Source organism: Oxyura jamaicensis, chromosome 20 (genome assembly GCF_011077185.1).
Source record: "Oxyura jamaicensis isolate SHBP4307 breed ruddy duck chromosome 20, BPBGC_Ojam_1.0, whole genome shotgun sequence".
NCBI classification, from domain to species: domain Eukaryota; kingdom Metazoa; phylum Chordata; class Aves; order Anseriformes; family Anatidae; genus Oxyura; species Oxyura jamaicensis.
Window position 1 is genome coordinate 9,807,881 of NC_048912.1, and position 16,025 is coordinate 9,823,905.

The 16,025-nt window shown below is 42.6% G+C and overlaps 1 long non-coding RNA gene across 5 annotated transcripts in view; it reads left to right on the forward strand.

Moving 5' to 3' along the window:
* The first annotated feature begins 567 nt into the window (after positions 1 to 567).
* LOC118176796 overlaps positions 568 to 16,025 on the forward strand; it is a 208,823-nt gene continuing 193,365 nt past the window's right edge. For all 5 annotated transcript variants that reach the window (XR_004755522.1, XR_004755524.1, XR_004755520.1 and 2 more), the window contains exons 1-2: positions 568 to 673; positions 8,723 to 8,798. This is a non-coding gene — a long non-coding RNA (uncharacterized LOC118176796). The remainder of the gene's footprint in view (positions 674 to 8,722; positions 8,799 to 16,025) is intronic.

Sequence of the window (16,025 nt, forward strand, 5' to 3'; positions counted from 1 at the left end):
AGTGAGACCTAGGGCAGGTCCTGAACTGCCAGAAGTCACTGTCCAATATTCGGACATGTCTCCTTGGTGTCTTATAAGGGCCCATTTCTCAGAACGTAATGGCCATCAAACCTCTTAGCAGGGGGGTCTTGCATTGGAGATCTAAAATCAAGCAACCTTTAGGACTCAAACCCAACTCTCTGTTGGGCTTAACACAGGAGCATATTGGACGAGGCTCTGGTGCTTTACAACTTTGAGCAAGAAACCCCAGTGGGGATATTATTGAAAACATCAGTGCAGACAGGTTCTGGCCCTGCTCTTGTAAGAGGAAAAAGCCCTTTCACAGTTAAGGTCTTATTATATTAAGTTAAAAATTTATAGCTTTTAACTAGGCTGTAACCAGTTAATGTGACTCAGGCAAGGGTGTAATGTGAATGGAGGCATTACTTAGAGCTACCGTTTTGCCTTACTGCAGAGATTACAGCTTTCCAGACCTCACATGTGAGAGGAGCCCAGCTAAAGCACATTTAGGAATTAGGCTATCAGGTCATCTGATTAAATGAGGGGAATCAGAGGGGTTTGGGGCTTATTGACTTCAGCAGTGGTGCAGCCAAGAGCCTGAAACGTTCATTTCTGAGCGTTCTGGGGCCGAGCTCCTTCCTTAGAGTTTACCAGCACCATTGCTTCAGCAAAGGTAACGCTTCTCAGTCTGCTGCGGGTGTCTGGTAACAGGGTGTATTGTACAGCGGCTGTAGGCAGGGTGCATCTGCATGTGTATGAGGTCGTTGAGGTGATGGTGGAGGAGGAGGAGGAGAATTATGTATGCTTCTAGATAAGTGGTAGGGTCTCCTTTTCAGAGCCTTAAGTACTGTTTTCTAGTTCCAATAGTGTGAAATCTTTGTATTGCCCTGGTAAATAAACAGCTGTAGTTAGTGGCTTTGTCTGGTGGAAGATAAAGGTTGATAAGATCCTGGTAAGGCTGTTTTGAGGTGCCTTTGTTAGCTTCACTGCAGCGTTTCCAGGGATTCATTCCAGAAAAACTGCTAGTCCAGGGGGAGAAATTAGAGTGATCTTTGCTAATGTTTTAAGTAAAAATGATCTCTGCCTTTTGACTGCTTGATGCTGATGTCAAAGAGCAACAGCATTGCAGCTTAATTTTATTTTATTTTTTTATTATTATTATTTTTTTAATTTGCTGGCAAGGTATTGGGTAATAAATTGCATCAGAAAGGCGGAGATGAAAATGAGTTGTTGTGTGCTGGCTAAAACATAGGTTTGAGGGTGAGAGAAATGTGTGAAATCAGCTATGAGATTTCCTTTCCATTCATTTTCCCCAGGTAGCTCAAGATGTGAGCACAAAAAGACAACCGTTTGTTCTCCCTTGCTGCTCTCCTAAAAACCTCGAGGTTTTCCCCCTGGACCTGCAATGCGTGGGGTTGCTCTGAGCTCTGTGCGCAGACCTGGGGTTCACCTCGGTCCCCACGTGCTCTGCTGCAGAGTGGACGGGCCGTGCTCAGGCACCCCGTGGGTGCTGACTCAGAGCGGCGGGGGCCACCTACTGAAGCACCGCCCGGCCCTCGGCAGCACCTGGCTCGCTCCGGAGGTCTCGCAGCCAGTGCCGAGCAGGCCCCGGCCTGTTCGGGCTGGGAGATCTAACGAGATCACAGCCGGGGCCAGGGGTGATATGGCCTCAGGCCATCATCTTACATAAAACCCATAAATTTGCATAATGTGTTTTACAAGATTAAAACTGAGGAAACTTTTTTTTTTTTTTTTTTTTTTTTCATTTTGCATAAAAGGGAATAAAATAGGTGAAAGAGCTCCACAAAATGGGCTATCGGAGACCTGGGGCTTCCAAAATGACAGCGTCGGTAGCAGGGTTTGGAACAATTTCAAGGGTGACTATCTAAATGGGGAATCTGTCATGGTGTGCATGTTCTTGGGCAAAACAAAAACTCAGAGGCAGAACCATAAATATACAGCGAGTATCAGACCAATGGCCTGAGAACTCATCCCTTTGAAAGAGCTGTTTCTCCAAACCTGTTGGATGCTGCACGTAGGAGAAAACCCTCCTTCCGCAGCAGGGCTGTGGCGTGGAGAGGGTTGCCAAAGCTTGTTGAGTCACAAAACTGAGGCGTTCTTACTTTGCCTAATTGCTGTGGGTGACTTGGATGCTAATGCAGAGGTCAGTAAATGGCCTGTGATCTCCAGAAATGCACCTTACTTGCAAGCTTGGCCAGTGCTGGCTCGTTGTGAGTGGATTTCATGCAAAAGGCGGCCACACGCAGCAGGCTGTTGATGACTTGTTGCTTGGCTGTACGTGCCTCCTGTGCTAGGCTTACTCCTTCGTGTAGGGGCTAATCCTGCAAGCGTTCTTTGGTGGAAAAAACACCTGAGGTGAGAGGTGAGAATTCCCAGAAAACTGTGACATTTGGACCTTGTTTCTGCATTGTCACGTGCATCAGGAAACGCTGGCTGGTGCTTGTCAAAGTTTCATAAACATCCCAGAGTGCACCTACGGCCATTGACCTCATCAGCCACAGCAGTAGTATCCAAAAGAAGGGCAGGGAAATTCACCACTTTGGGGAGGGCAGAAGGTAAAGCTGTGCTTCAAACCATCTCTCCTGGCCAGGAGTAAATGTGGGCTTGGAAGTTAAAGTATCAGTTCCCTTAAAAGTGTGAAACTTGGGCAGGTGGGACTGCTGGGCTGGTGTCTAGTTTCTTCTTTGGGAACAGGGACAATCAGGCTGGGCAGTGGAATTCCCTGGAAGTTCTTCAGCTGTTGCTTAAAGGGATGTCTATGGTTTTAATGGCTGGTTTAAAAACCAACCAATGTGCTTCCAGCACAGCCCCGTACTTGCAGCGGATGAAGAGCCTCGAATGAGAGACGGTATTGGATTTGCTGAGATGCTTTGTTTCAGCAGAATTTGGCCTACTAATCCTTCACTCAATCACTTTCTGCAGGACTCCCAAAGGTGTGGTCTTCTGTTTTTCTCCAGGACTTGGCAATGGTGTCCATGGCTATGTCCATGAGTGTACTCATCCGTTTGTGTAGGGGAAAAGGCAGGGGTAGCTGCCTGCGCTGGACATAAGAGATGTAAATTTTTAACTTATTGTGATGATTTACATCTCAAGTTATCTATGGTTAACTCCAGCATATACTTAGGCCCCTTGAGAGTTACCAAAATAAATAGCAGTGAAGTATCTACGCACTTTGCAGATCAAGAAGACTTTTTTTTTTTCTGTCTTACGCACTTGTGTAAACAGGTGAATTGCTGCTTGCCATAGGAGAATTTTGAGGAGTGTGAATGGTCATGAGCCATGTATGGTCCTAGGGTGCAAAGTGCCATGGATAGGAAATTGATACTGCCAGTTTAGTATTCCCAATGCTAACTTTGGTGCTGGTTTGGGGCGAATTTTTGTCTGTTTTCCTTCATCCACTTTTACATCTCTTATGAAATGAGCTTCATAAAATTACTAGTGTGTGTGTGCTTGAAACCTACTGTCTTGCACCACTGTGCAAACTTAAAAATGGGGGGGGGGGGAGGAGGAAATAAACATGTTGGAAGAGAGGTCTCTGTGGAGGAATAGCTCTGCGTCTGTGCTAATATGGCTCACTTAATTCACAAAATTGTTCTGCTCCCTTCCTCCCCTTCTTCCCTAGGGTTTCTAACCCTGCCATTTAAAGTGTGTCCCTGCGCAGATCCCAAATGAACTGTGTGATCACACTGCTGTTGTCAGAAAGATCCAACAAAAGCAGACTCCTTTTGTGGTTCCTACGTGCAGTTCCTTGAACCTTAAATACAGTCTGTATCAGTGTGTGTTTAGGGGGTGTCAAACAAACTTATGCTCTGGAGGATATACGGAAATGCTTTATTAAGTGATGTGCTGGACCTGGGCTGTTGTGGAATATCCTCTCTAGGGAGTTTAATAATAACTTGTTTTATAATAAGTCAAATAAATCTTTCTGTGCTACTACTGGGTATAAGAGCTGAGCCCTGCAGCTGATGATTTTATGCCTGGCTGTTAAAAATCTTTTAGAGGACTCTTGTGTCCTGCAATTACTTCTGAGGCTTGAAAGACCATTATATGCAGGCAACTTTGGGACTGTGTCCCAAGTATTTTGTAGATAACAGAATTTATGCCCAGTTTATCTAAAAACAATTTGAAGGGAAGAAAGTACTTGCATTTGAGGAGGAAACATGAAAACTCGTGAAGTCTGAACTGGGTGAATAATGGAGAACTAAACCTTTCTCTCTGAAAGGAGAGTGTTTCATTTGGTATGTGTTAGGTGACCTTCAAAATACATGGGAAAGGTACCAAAGAATGGGCATCCTCTCAAAAATATGCACTAAAAAAAAGGAACATGTCTGTGGAATTAAAATACCTGAAACCCAGGCTTTCTTCCATCAGGGTTAAAATCTGGAGTCAAGAGGACAGGTAGCAAACTGCATGCCTGGGGAGGGAAGAAGCTGAGGGTAAAATGCACAACTGCTTTTCCAGACTGTGCCGAACACAGCCTAGTCCTAGTGGGGCTATTGCAGGACTTGCTGAGGGGAGACTTTCCACAGTGTTTCGTAGCACACAATGAGCATGTGAATGCTTATGGTGAGTCGCTGCTGGGCTAAAATACTGCCTAGTGATGCTATTGTGATGAACCATTTTGTAAGCCTCTGTAGTATAAGAGGTTATTCTTCCTGTTACTCCTCTTAGCAGCACTAACTTGTTATGGCAGTGATGTTGCTGGCTGCTGCTATTAATCCAGTCTTCTTGGAGATGTAAAAATCATGCTGTATCTGGGGCGAGAAGAGCAGCCAGATTAATCCCCGTGGTTATAGTTATCTTTTCTGAATCATGTCATAATATGATAGTTCCTGTGTTCAAGGGACTGTGGAGGGATGTGACTGGGAGCCCCTTTTTGTTGCAGTACAGTGCTGGACCACATCACCTTATTACACAAGAGGATCATTTGTCTCATTACACCTCTGATTTTTCCATGTAGTCATGCATTTCTGATCCATGCTTCAACTTCCTGCCTCATCAATGCAGCCCTTATCCTACTCCTATAGCATCTCTGCAGTGTTACTAAAGCACAGCTGCTCATCCTGAGAGATGTAGACTGGGTAAATGCTGACTTTCTTGGGGTGCTTTTTGTTAAGGGGTACAAGGGCCCAGCTGGAAGCTTGTGCCTCATTCTTACTCTCCCAGCACCGGTGGAGCCAGGATGCTGTGCTCTCTCAAACACACTGCACCACACTCTGTCCTGGTCTAAATTTCATTCTCCGTCTTTGTTGAGAGAAAGTGGCCATATGTGCAGCAGGCAGGTGTCCTGCCTCCTCTCCTCGAAGCACCAGTAGAGTTTCCCATGTGCCCTGACTGCGAGCTCATTAACAAAGGCCCCCCATGAGATCTGCAGACAAGGGGTGCGGGCTGCCTTGCACAGATTGCTCTGCATATGATTATTTCCATCCCCCTCTCCATCAAAACAGCCACTCTTTCTGCATGAGCTGCTCATCCAGTGTTGAGATCAGAGGGCATTCAGGGGAGCATGTAGGGACTCTCCTGTTGCAAGCCCATGCATATGTACCTGTGTGTGCATGCAGCCTGACACTCAGAAGAGGTGGCGGTGGTGGGCTTAATAGCTTCTCATATACCAATATTTCACTTCCGCTAGAGAGACCCTGACATTCTTTATGGCTTCTCAAAGTCTATCTTTCACTCACTTTATTGGCTTAAAAGCCTGGGTGTTGGCAGTGGGGCTGCAGGCCTCTCTGTGAGGAGAGGCCTGGGTTGGTTCCAGCCAGCTGCAAGGGCCCCACCGCAGGGCATTGTCAGTAGTGCTGGGGGTACCTCTGTGAGAATATAGACAAGAAAGGGCAAAATGCTGCCCAGGTATGAGGTAAAAAGTGTCAGAAACAGCCCTGTGAAGGCTAAGATCAGAGAAGGAGGTGCAGAGGTGGTGTTCTGGGTACTGGAGCAGGTGTTTCCCTGTGGAAACAAACAGTGGAGAACGCCACACCAGAGCTGGTGGATGTTTGCTGAAGGAGCTGCGGTCTGTGGGAATGAGCCACGCTGGAGCAGGCAAAAAGTGTGAGGAGAGAGGAGATGCCTGCTCTCCCTGTGCCCCCTGGGGAGGTAGGGGAGTTGGAAATGAAGCAGTGAAGTCGAGCCTGGGAAGAAGGTGGAGGAGAGAGAAGTGTTTTGACTTTTGCCTTGGTTTCTCACCACCTAAATCTATTTTAATTGGCAATACATTAGTTTTCCCTAAACCAGTCCTGTTCAGCCCCTAGTAGTAATTGGTAAGAGATCTCCCTGTCTTTGTGTTGACCTCTGAGCTTTTTGTTTTATTTTTTCTCCCTGCCCTGTTGGGGAGGGGGAGGGGGGGTGAGAGAGCGGCTGGGGGAGTGGTGGGCTGCTCTCCAAGGCCAGCGCACCATGCGTTGGTGTGGTGCTGCTCTCACCCATTGCTTACGATATGTCTCTGATCCTTTTCATCACAAACTTCCCTTCTGCTGCAGACCTGATCTGCACAGACGTGCAATTCATCAGGAACTCACTGGGTCAGTTTTTCAGTCAGTCACTGGGGAATATCACGGCTGAGAAGGCCAGGATTGGGGTTTTGGGCCATGAGGCCTACAAAGGCCACAAGCCTTTGTAACCTAGAGCCTGACTACAGACTCTCTCAAAACTGTGAGCAACATACTTACAAATTTAGCTATTGAAAAATTTCTGTGAGCAAAAATACTAATGCTAACTAAGGACTCGTGTCCGTAGTTATAATGGCTTCACATGCATCTGCAAGAACTGTAACTAATGTACACTGCACCCCCAGCTCTGCATGCACAGGTCTGAATACTTGGATTCATTCTTAAGATGTGCATAAAACTCCTTCCCCAGCGCTTGGTTCTACTGTAACTGACAAAGCTGTTTGACTCAAGCAGTTCTGAGAGGCATTTCAGAAATCTAATGCTTAAGATTTCACTGTGGATTTTTGGCTTCAAAGTGATTTTGTTATGTCCCTAGAGCCTGGTTAAATCCTTAGTTATAATGATTGCACACTGAAGGGTGCTGTTACATAGAAATGCTGTCCCATAATGGCTTCGTTGCTGTGGAAAATCCGATGTTATTTGGTCATTCGCTACGAGTTCCCTAAGCCATCAAGACATTTGCCTCAAGGCTACAAACACAAAGCTACAGGCAAAACCCTCTGGACATAATGAGTGGGCATTTATGCAGAACTAAAAACTGGAACAGCTGAGCAGTAGATCTATGAATAGCAAGCATGCCTCTAAGCACAAAAGACATCATTCTGGAATAAAGGGGTTTATAATGGTTCTGACATCTTGTATGTCAAGATCATGCTACGTTGTTGTAACTTTTTGTTTGTTTGTTTGTTTGAATCACGTTCCTTAAGTAAGGTTTGAGTAATTAAAGGGTGTGAAGGAAACCCTATAGCTTCAGTAAGAACAAAAATTGGGCAACTGACACTTTTGGCAAGATCCATCATTTTGATCATGTTTGCTAGGGAACGAGCTTATTGCTCCTGTGCTGTTAGTATCCCCAGTTCCACCCTTCAGGATTTCTTAGGGGTTTTTCCTTGTATCAGCAGCTCTTAAAAGGCTTGATTCTAATATTAGCTGAGAAGTGTCTTCTGATGGAAACACAAGGGTTGGGCTAACCATAAACTACAGGGTCAGGGAGTCAGGCAATACAAAAGAGGGTAATAAAATTCAGAGTGATTGGGATCAACAGGGAGCTGGAGGAGCTTAATGTTGAGAAATGTACTGCAGTGCATGAGCCTTTGCGAATCATTTACATGTGCTTCTAACTACCTGGCAAGAACAAGATGGAAAGGGATGTATGGATCTTGCACCAGGAGCATAATGAAAGCCCAGAAAGTAAAAATTAGAGTGGGACATGGGATATGGAATTAGTCTAGAAGGGGGGAAAAAGGGAAAGGGAACATAAGAATACATGAGGATGATAAATTTGCATTCTATGTGTCTACATTCATATGTCCAATCAGTTTTTGAGAGATTACTGATTTCCAAGGCACTCTCTTCTAGCTAAATTTCCAGTCCTCATGCCAACTTGCTGTGGGACTGGGGGATGGGTGAGCAACCCTTTGTGACTGGGAAAATGTACAAGTTCAAACAAGTTTTGCAATCCTTGCAAAGTAGCTTGGGCCTTGCAAAACCATCGGTTGTAGAGATGAGCAAAGCCCTAATACTGTGAAGTTCCTACAGGGAAACGTGGCCAGAGGATTAAGCACTAATCTCTGACCTGAGAAGATGTGATGAATGTCTACGCTGTCGATGGTACTGCAGCACAGAGATAGCTAAGCTGGTTATGACTAGTTTTTGGCGGAATAACCTAGCTCTGCACTTTGGGGTATGGGAAGCAAATTTCCATTCCACGAGCAGAGTAAGTTAACCCATGCAGAGATCAACTCTAGAGAGTCAAGAAAGCAGAAAGAAGCTTGGCAGAAAATGGTAGCCTACAATGTAGCTGTACACCTTGTTTCTTTATGTCCAGATTTCTTAGATGGCCACAAGCAAATTATTTGTCCTCTTGGCATGTACCCTTCTTATAAGGGAAAACAAAGTATCATGCCTATTTTGCATGCTTACCCTGAAGAGCAGTGCACATTGATCTACAGAATGTTCAGATATGGAAGGATGTTACGTAGGTTGCTTAGAAAGATGAAGGGATTAATTTTGTTATTCCTTCATCTTCCTCACAGTTATAACCAACAGCTCTTTCTGCCCAGGAACGGACTCATAAGGCCCAGTTGGGAGAATGACAGCTCTGCCCTGCTGGTAAGTGATGGATCTGTAGTAGTACTGAAGGGCAAATTGATAAAGTGGCATGGAAGAACAGGGATGGAACAGTTCTCTTTATAACATGCTAAATTGAAAACAAGGATTTAGTCATTAAAGTGACATCCGCTTCAGTTGTATGTGGGCAAGAAATTTCTTGGTGTCATCAGAAATGTTGCAGTGTACATTCCTGCTACAACAAGTATGGCACTATGGTTGTGGAGTTGGGTTTTGTTCTGCTGTATGTGTGCCTATTGCATTTCAAGAAAAGAGTTGTTTTTTCCCCTCTGGAAAGCATCTTTTACTACTGCAAATTTTAGGATTTTTTTTTTTTCTCTCTTCCCCCTCCCTACCACCACTTTTTCTTCTTTCTTTCTCTCTCTCTCTCTCTCTCTCTCTCTCTCTCTCTCCTGTGCCGGAACAGGAGATGAACTAGTGATGATGTGTGGCCCTCTGCACTGCCTTTTACTCCTCTCCAGGAAGGAGTCTGTCTTGGAGAGAGCCCAGAAGTTGTGTGTGTTTGGTTTTTGTTTATTAATGAGTGAGGAGTTTGTGACTGAGTGTTTGGAGAAGAGGTGATTTGGCAAGGGAGATACTGGCTGGTGGGGGGTTGAAACCTGCTTCAGTTATTTGGATCTTCAGTCTCTTTTGTTTGACTGGAGATGTGTACTTTTGGCTGCTAAGTCTACATCTAGCTATAAAGTAAAAAAAATAAAAATAAAAATATAAGGCATTAAAATACCTGTGGTTTTGTGTACCAGGAAGTAAATGCTAAAACACGATATGTGAAAATATAAAGACTGATGTTCATGCATGCCAGGGGTCCTTCCTTCTCCATTGGTTTCTTAGCATGGAGAAGATGGAGGCTGGTAGTCATGCTGTGGGTAAAGTCATCCATCACTGAAAGCCCCTCAAAAGCAACTGAAGAAAATGCATGAGAGGGCATAAATTTTAATCTTTGTATAGAGAAAAGAGACTGCAGTCTGGTCTCTAGTCTCACATCTACACTAGGTTTCTCTTGACTGACTGAGATCTGACTCTACTTTTGCCACTTCACGGGGGTTTGCCTGTAAGTTCACCTAGAAGTTGTTGGAAAGGTAGGAGAGCCGCTGCTTCCTCAAATAATGAAACTCTTCCAAGTAGTCAAAGATTTCTCTGTTCACGTAATATCTCCCTTATCAGCTCTCTCATGTACAAACTGCATAATAACAACATAGCTTGAACAGCACTGCAAGATTATTTGCTTTGTGATTTGTGGTCAGATCACTGCATTTCAGCATTTACCAATGAAAGGAAATTACTAACAAGACACTGATATTTACATTAATTGTGGCTTTGGGGAGATAGTCCAAAGAAAATTATACTAAAGCCAGCTATTATGTGTCTCCCTAACAATTAGAATGAAACCCAAAGTTTATAAAGCAAAAGTTGATCTCGGACGGGTTTTAGCTGCTACTTGATATTTTCCCTTTCAAGGGGCTTAGGGGAGAAAAAAAGTTTCCCCCTATTTTTCTAAAGCAGTGTAAAGAACATTTTTGAAAAGCACGTATGCTAATGCAAGAGAAACTCTTCGTTTCCACTGAGCAATATTGATCTCCGCTTCCAAGGAGGCGTAGTGAAACAGGCCAGTTTTCACACGACACATACTAAATGGCAGGGTTTCCTCAGTTAAAGCCAACAATTTTCATTATTTTTTTCACCTCTCGTGCAGCTCTGTATGTTAAACAGGTTTGGCTCCAAAATCTCCAAGATGCTCCAAGCACATTTCATGCATGTCCCACTAGATTGTCTTGTGAGAGTCCTAAGAACAAACTTCTACTTCAGTTGAACAGTTTTTGGACACAAATTCAGTGCTCTTTGCAATGTTTGGTGTATGATGAACACTAATTTAGGTTTCTTAAGATGACTCATGTGCCAGCATAGTAGATCCAAGAAACAAACACAGATGTGAGATTTAAATTCACCTTTGGCAAAAGGCCAGGACTCCTCGTGCTCTGAATCACAAACTATCTGCAATGGAGACCAGTCACACAGTTTTTTGTGTCTCAACTAATCGGGTAGCTTCTGACTTTAAGTGATCAGGGATATAAATGCACCTTGTTCTTCCACTAGATGTTGGTGCTGTTTGTGTGAATGTCCCCACTAACTGTGGGATTTGTCTCATGAAACTCTAGATGTCCACCCCCAGCTTCGTATGGAGGTTCCATTCATCGTGGAGAAGTACAGGCACTTCTCAAGTATGATTCATCTGACCTCCCACCAGCATCTATTCTAGGAACGTGTCTGAAGTAAAATGAAATTAAGCCCTTTCCCCAAAATTATTCTGCAAGAAGAGGGATTTTGGATGCTGTGGGGAGGCATTCTTGGCTCCCTTTCCTCGGATGACCCCGTTACCAGATGTTACCTTCACATCACTCCACAAGCCCTAAGCAGATCCAGGCACAGGAATGTATGTTCTGGCACGAGTCAGCATGGGGCGGGCATGTAAATGTGTTTGTGCTGACCTTGCTTTGGGGTTATTCTGCTCACCCCTCCACTCATCCAAGTCAAAGTGGACAGCACTGCTTGATATGTGTCTGGCCATAAAAAGGCTGCAGACTAAAAGTGTAACTGGTTTTAATTATTAAGGTGTAATTTAGGTCTTCATGTTTATAGGATAATTGTTTCTTTTTTAATATAATTTAAACTTTGCAATACAAGAAACAGGCCTGAACCTGTGGATGGAGTGTTGGAAACCGTCTAAGAAGATTAAGGTCTCTTAATTGATCTCACATAAACAGGTGTGACTGAATTCATCAGAAGAAGTTTAAGACTAAATGCATTCTGCTAATTATGCGAAAATTGCCACAGTGGGTGCTCAGTTGAGCAATTGCCTTCCCTTTCCACGTGGGATCAGTTCTCAACTGTATGTCAAATGGGAAAATTGTCATTTCCTAAGCAAATGAACCAGCCTGTCATACAGTTTTATTTTTAAAGTCTACTTTGCGCGTAGATGATAGTGGTGGATTTGGCAACAGGACATGGGAATGTCCCTTGTGAGCTGTGCTGTGTTTGGTGTGGGAGGACAGGTGTCAAAGCAGGGCTGTGTCATTTTCTAAACTTCAGGAATCCCCATTCATGAAAATTCCTGTTTTAGGAAACTGAGAGACTAACTCTAACATGTACTACTTGCTCTTAATGTTTACTTATATGACTTAAATCATTATTTTTTCATTGAAACTGTAAGCTTTGGAGATGCATAACATGGATACAGGACGCATTGGTACACAAAGGTACACCTTTGTCTTGAGTTTCAAAATAACAAATGGAGTATATAACTCTTCATACAGCTGACAAGCATGCTTATTCGTTCTGCTTACTCTGCACTCCTTACTGTCGTCTTAATCTTAAATCTCAAGAGAATGAGAAAGAATAGATGTGTTGGTTGTAGTTGTGGACAGGCTAAAAGCTCTGTTCTTGAGATGTCCACCTCAAAGACCACATGGCTGTGACAGTAAATCGCGTGACATTGTACAAGTATCACAGCACAGCATCGTGAAGGCCCTGCAATTACTCAGTGGTGCTCCTAACAAAACCATTTGCTGATGAAACAGTTCTTTAAGTCTCCAAATTGAAGGATGATGAGTACATAAGGTGTGTTTTCAGAGACAAATTTGCACATAGATGGTGATCTAAAATTAGTTGCTTACACCACTGTTTTGTAATAGCAAAGATACTGTTTGTAACACTGCAAATTAATTTAGAAAATTGTATCCCACTTGTATTAGTCTTTTTCTTAAGTTTGAGAGCCAAATAGTAAGATCAACCAGCAGTGACTTAGTAGCACTCTGACCAAGTTTTACTCAAGTTAAAGTGAACAACTACAGAGTAATGAAGAAGAAAAAGTTAATAATTGTGCTCTATTTAAGACAACCAAAAACTAAATTGCATCTCTACAGAGCATTTGGAAACCATCTTCTAAGTGCAGATACACGTTTTTATATTTACTAGTGAAGATGTTCACCATCTAGTCAGACTTTCAGCTTAATTTTTGAAGACAAAGTTCTCCAAAGTATGAGTCTTGTTCTCAAGGAATCCCAGCAGGAAAATCCGTGAGTGTCAGAGTTCTGAGAAGATGCAGTGGCTCACCTGCTGAACCTTAATTGATGTTATGCTATTGCAAAAAAAAAAAAAAAAAGCTAAACATCATAAATGGACACAACTATGCAGAAAAGATCAGAGATTATCTTTGTGCTTGGTAGTGGTAAAGCAAAGTAAGATTAACCAGATTAAGATTAACCTGTATTTAGGGAAAGGCGTGGACCAGGTGAAGAGACTCTAGAGAGGAAGGAAAAATAAGAAGTTTGGGACTTGGAAAGTACAAAGAAAGATTGAACTTGAGTTTGCCTTACTTGTAGACAAGGAAGGCCAGGAAAGCATTATAAACCTTCAGAAAGAAGGAAGAGAATTTATTCTTTGTATCCATGCATCCATAAGGAGCAGTTTCTTGAATATAAAGCAGACATCAGGAAAACATTTATAGCAGTAAGCGGATACTTGTAATAAATCGTGAGCTTCAGATGAGGGGGAAAAAATAGACAAACAGCAAACTCAAATTAGAAAGGGAAGAGCTAGAAGACTGCCAGAGTTCTGTTTCAGCCTTGTTCGATTGATTTTATGATTTGTTTTCTAACTGCTCTAAGCACTCTTACACCATGAGGTAGAATAAATAATTGTAAAGGATTGCAACTTCAGCTACCGAAAAATCATTCGTTACTTCAAGCAGTCCTGTCAGTTTAATTTTCCTGTCCTGGATCCCAAGCTTTCCTTTTAAAGAAGCATCTTCCTTTAAATGAAATATGGTCAAGAAGTTCTTTATCACTTCCCTGCCAACTTCTCTAGAAAGTTACATATTTTAAAACTAAAAATAAAAAATACTGTTTGGGAGGAGAGGAGGGCTTAAAAATTATCTTGAACTATGCTGATACAGGAGAAGAATGATCCCCCCCTTTAAAAAACAAACACACACACACCCTGTTTCTGGCCATCTCTGTTTCAAACGTCTCCTTCAGGCTGATTTTTTGGCTGTTCTTCACAGAAACTGCTGTCTCTATGCATCTAGGCTTCATCTGATTTCTGGAGGATATGAATGCCCTGATTCCTTTGCTTCTCTGTAAACCCGAGCTATACATTAATCAAGACAGTCAAAAGCTGGATGGAACTGATAGGATTTAAGTACATGCTTTCAAATATTTAGATAACTAATATTTAGGTAAATTAAGCACTTCATATTTATATGCTGCCTAACATGAAACTCGTTTGATTTGATCAAAACAAAATTATTTAGGTTCCCAACTCCCTGCTTTTATGCTGACAATTAATGCAGTCCTAAAATTAGAAACTGTTACATGAGAGTGGTAAGCAGGAAAGCAGTTGTATGAAGTCAGTCTTAACTGGTAGGTACCTTTTGTCAAATTCAAGCATGCTGCTGCATGGCTTGTGTATGCAAAAGGAATACATGCTTACTCATTTGAATGCAAACCAGTTGTAGGCAAAACATCTTCAGGGCATGGCTAGGAAGGGGGAAATGATTGATTGAAAGAGGTTTCCAAGTGATTTATCTAATCCAAAGTTATTTTCCACATCCTCTTCAATTGATTAAAAACAACACAATACACTGAAATCACTTTGCTCTCCAAGGTGTGAAGCTATACAGGAATTACTGGTACTTTTCAGCGGTTGGAAGTGCTTAGCTCTTGGCCCCCTGCCTCATAATACAGCCCAGGCTGGTACAGGCAGTTTTGCAAAACATATAATTTTACTTCACTTGTTTTAATGATCAGGAAACATACTTTTAAACTGATCTCTACTGTACAATTACATGTGTTTTCATGGAAATATTTTTTTAAAATTTAGTTTCATTCTCATAACGATACTAGCTAGACTGTTGTATTAGTAAGCTTTGCGTTCTTTCGTCAAGCTGCTTAGCTTTCAAAATCCAGTTTTGTTTCTATTAAGAAACTGAATTAGAAACCATTATACAAAAAGAAGCTCCTCAACTCGGGAGAAATTAGATCTATGATCAAGCTCTGTTTTTCTGGTCAATTACGCCTTGGTTGATAAATATATTGAATATATGTTTTTTTAAAACAAAAAGAATTCTGAGTCTGAATCCTGAGTCTGTGGTTTCCTATTTGTTCTGTGCCAGTGTGGCAATGGCAAATGGAACAATAATCTCTCCTCTGTGTATGTCAGATAAGACTAGAAATAATAGGTTAACATTTAAGGTGAGATGGGATATTCAAGCCACTTAAAAATGAATGAACAAAAAATAATTAAAAAACAAACAAAACCAAACCCCTTCCTTAATTTCAAGGAGCATGGGGAAGTGGGATAAATGAGGCTGGATTTTGAAACTTTAGGATCATAAATATCATTACACACTCTAACTTCTTGTTGGAAGGAATGTGAAAACCTTCAAGGCTTTTCAAGGCTTTTTTTTTTTTTTTTTGGCAGAGGGGGGAATGGCTGTAAAATAGCAGGACTTTTAGAGGTTGGGTACACATTAGTTGTTCCGTGGGAATGTCGCTGGCTGTCTCTGGCACTGCAGATTGAGATATTATTGTGTAAATGAAACATCAGGTATTCATTTTCCACATACGAGATTCAGTAATTACTGCACTCACACAGTAGATGACAGCTGTTATCATTCTGATGAAAAGAGCCCTAAATTAAAACCCAGTTCCTTTGCATAGATCCCTGTCAGAAACAAATGTTAATTTTCTTGGTTGGTCAGCCTCATTCCTTGGGTCCTCTGACAGGTACAAATAAGGACCAGGTCTTTGTTTCTCCTTTTGTTGGTGTTCCCTGGCGTGCTGATAGTTTTGCAGCTGAGAGAATAAATCCACAGCGAATTCTTGCTAGCTGTGTGAATATACACGGTGTTCAGCCTTCAGCTATCGCCAGGGCATTTGGTGCGCGTGGGGGCTTGGGGGGCTTTAGTGAATACCAAAAACTACCTAGATTTTGTTCTTTGTTCTGTAAAATGTGCTGTGCTTGTAGGAAGAGGGAAAGATTAGATGAACTGGGTATGCTTCTGGCACAGATGTCTGCTCCTCAGCCAGACCCTGCTCTGACAATCCACGTGGACAACTTTGCCCTGCTTTCTGGCTGGAGAACGCAGTGGCTCCCATGGATTAACTTGGTGACATCTGTTTGGGTAATACACAGTCAAATGGGGAGGTGTTA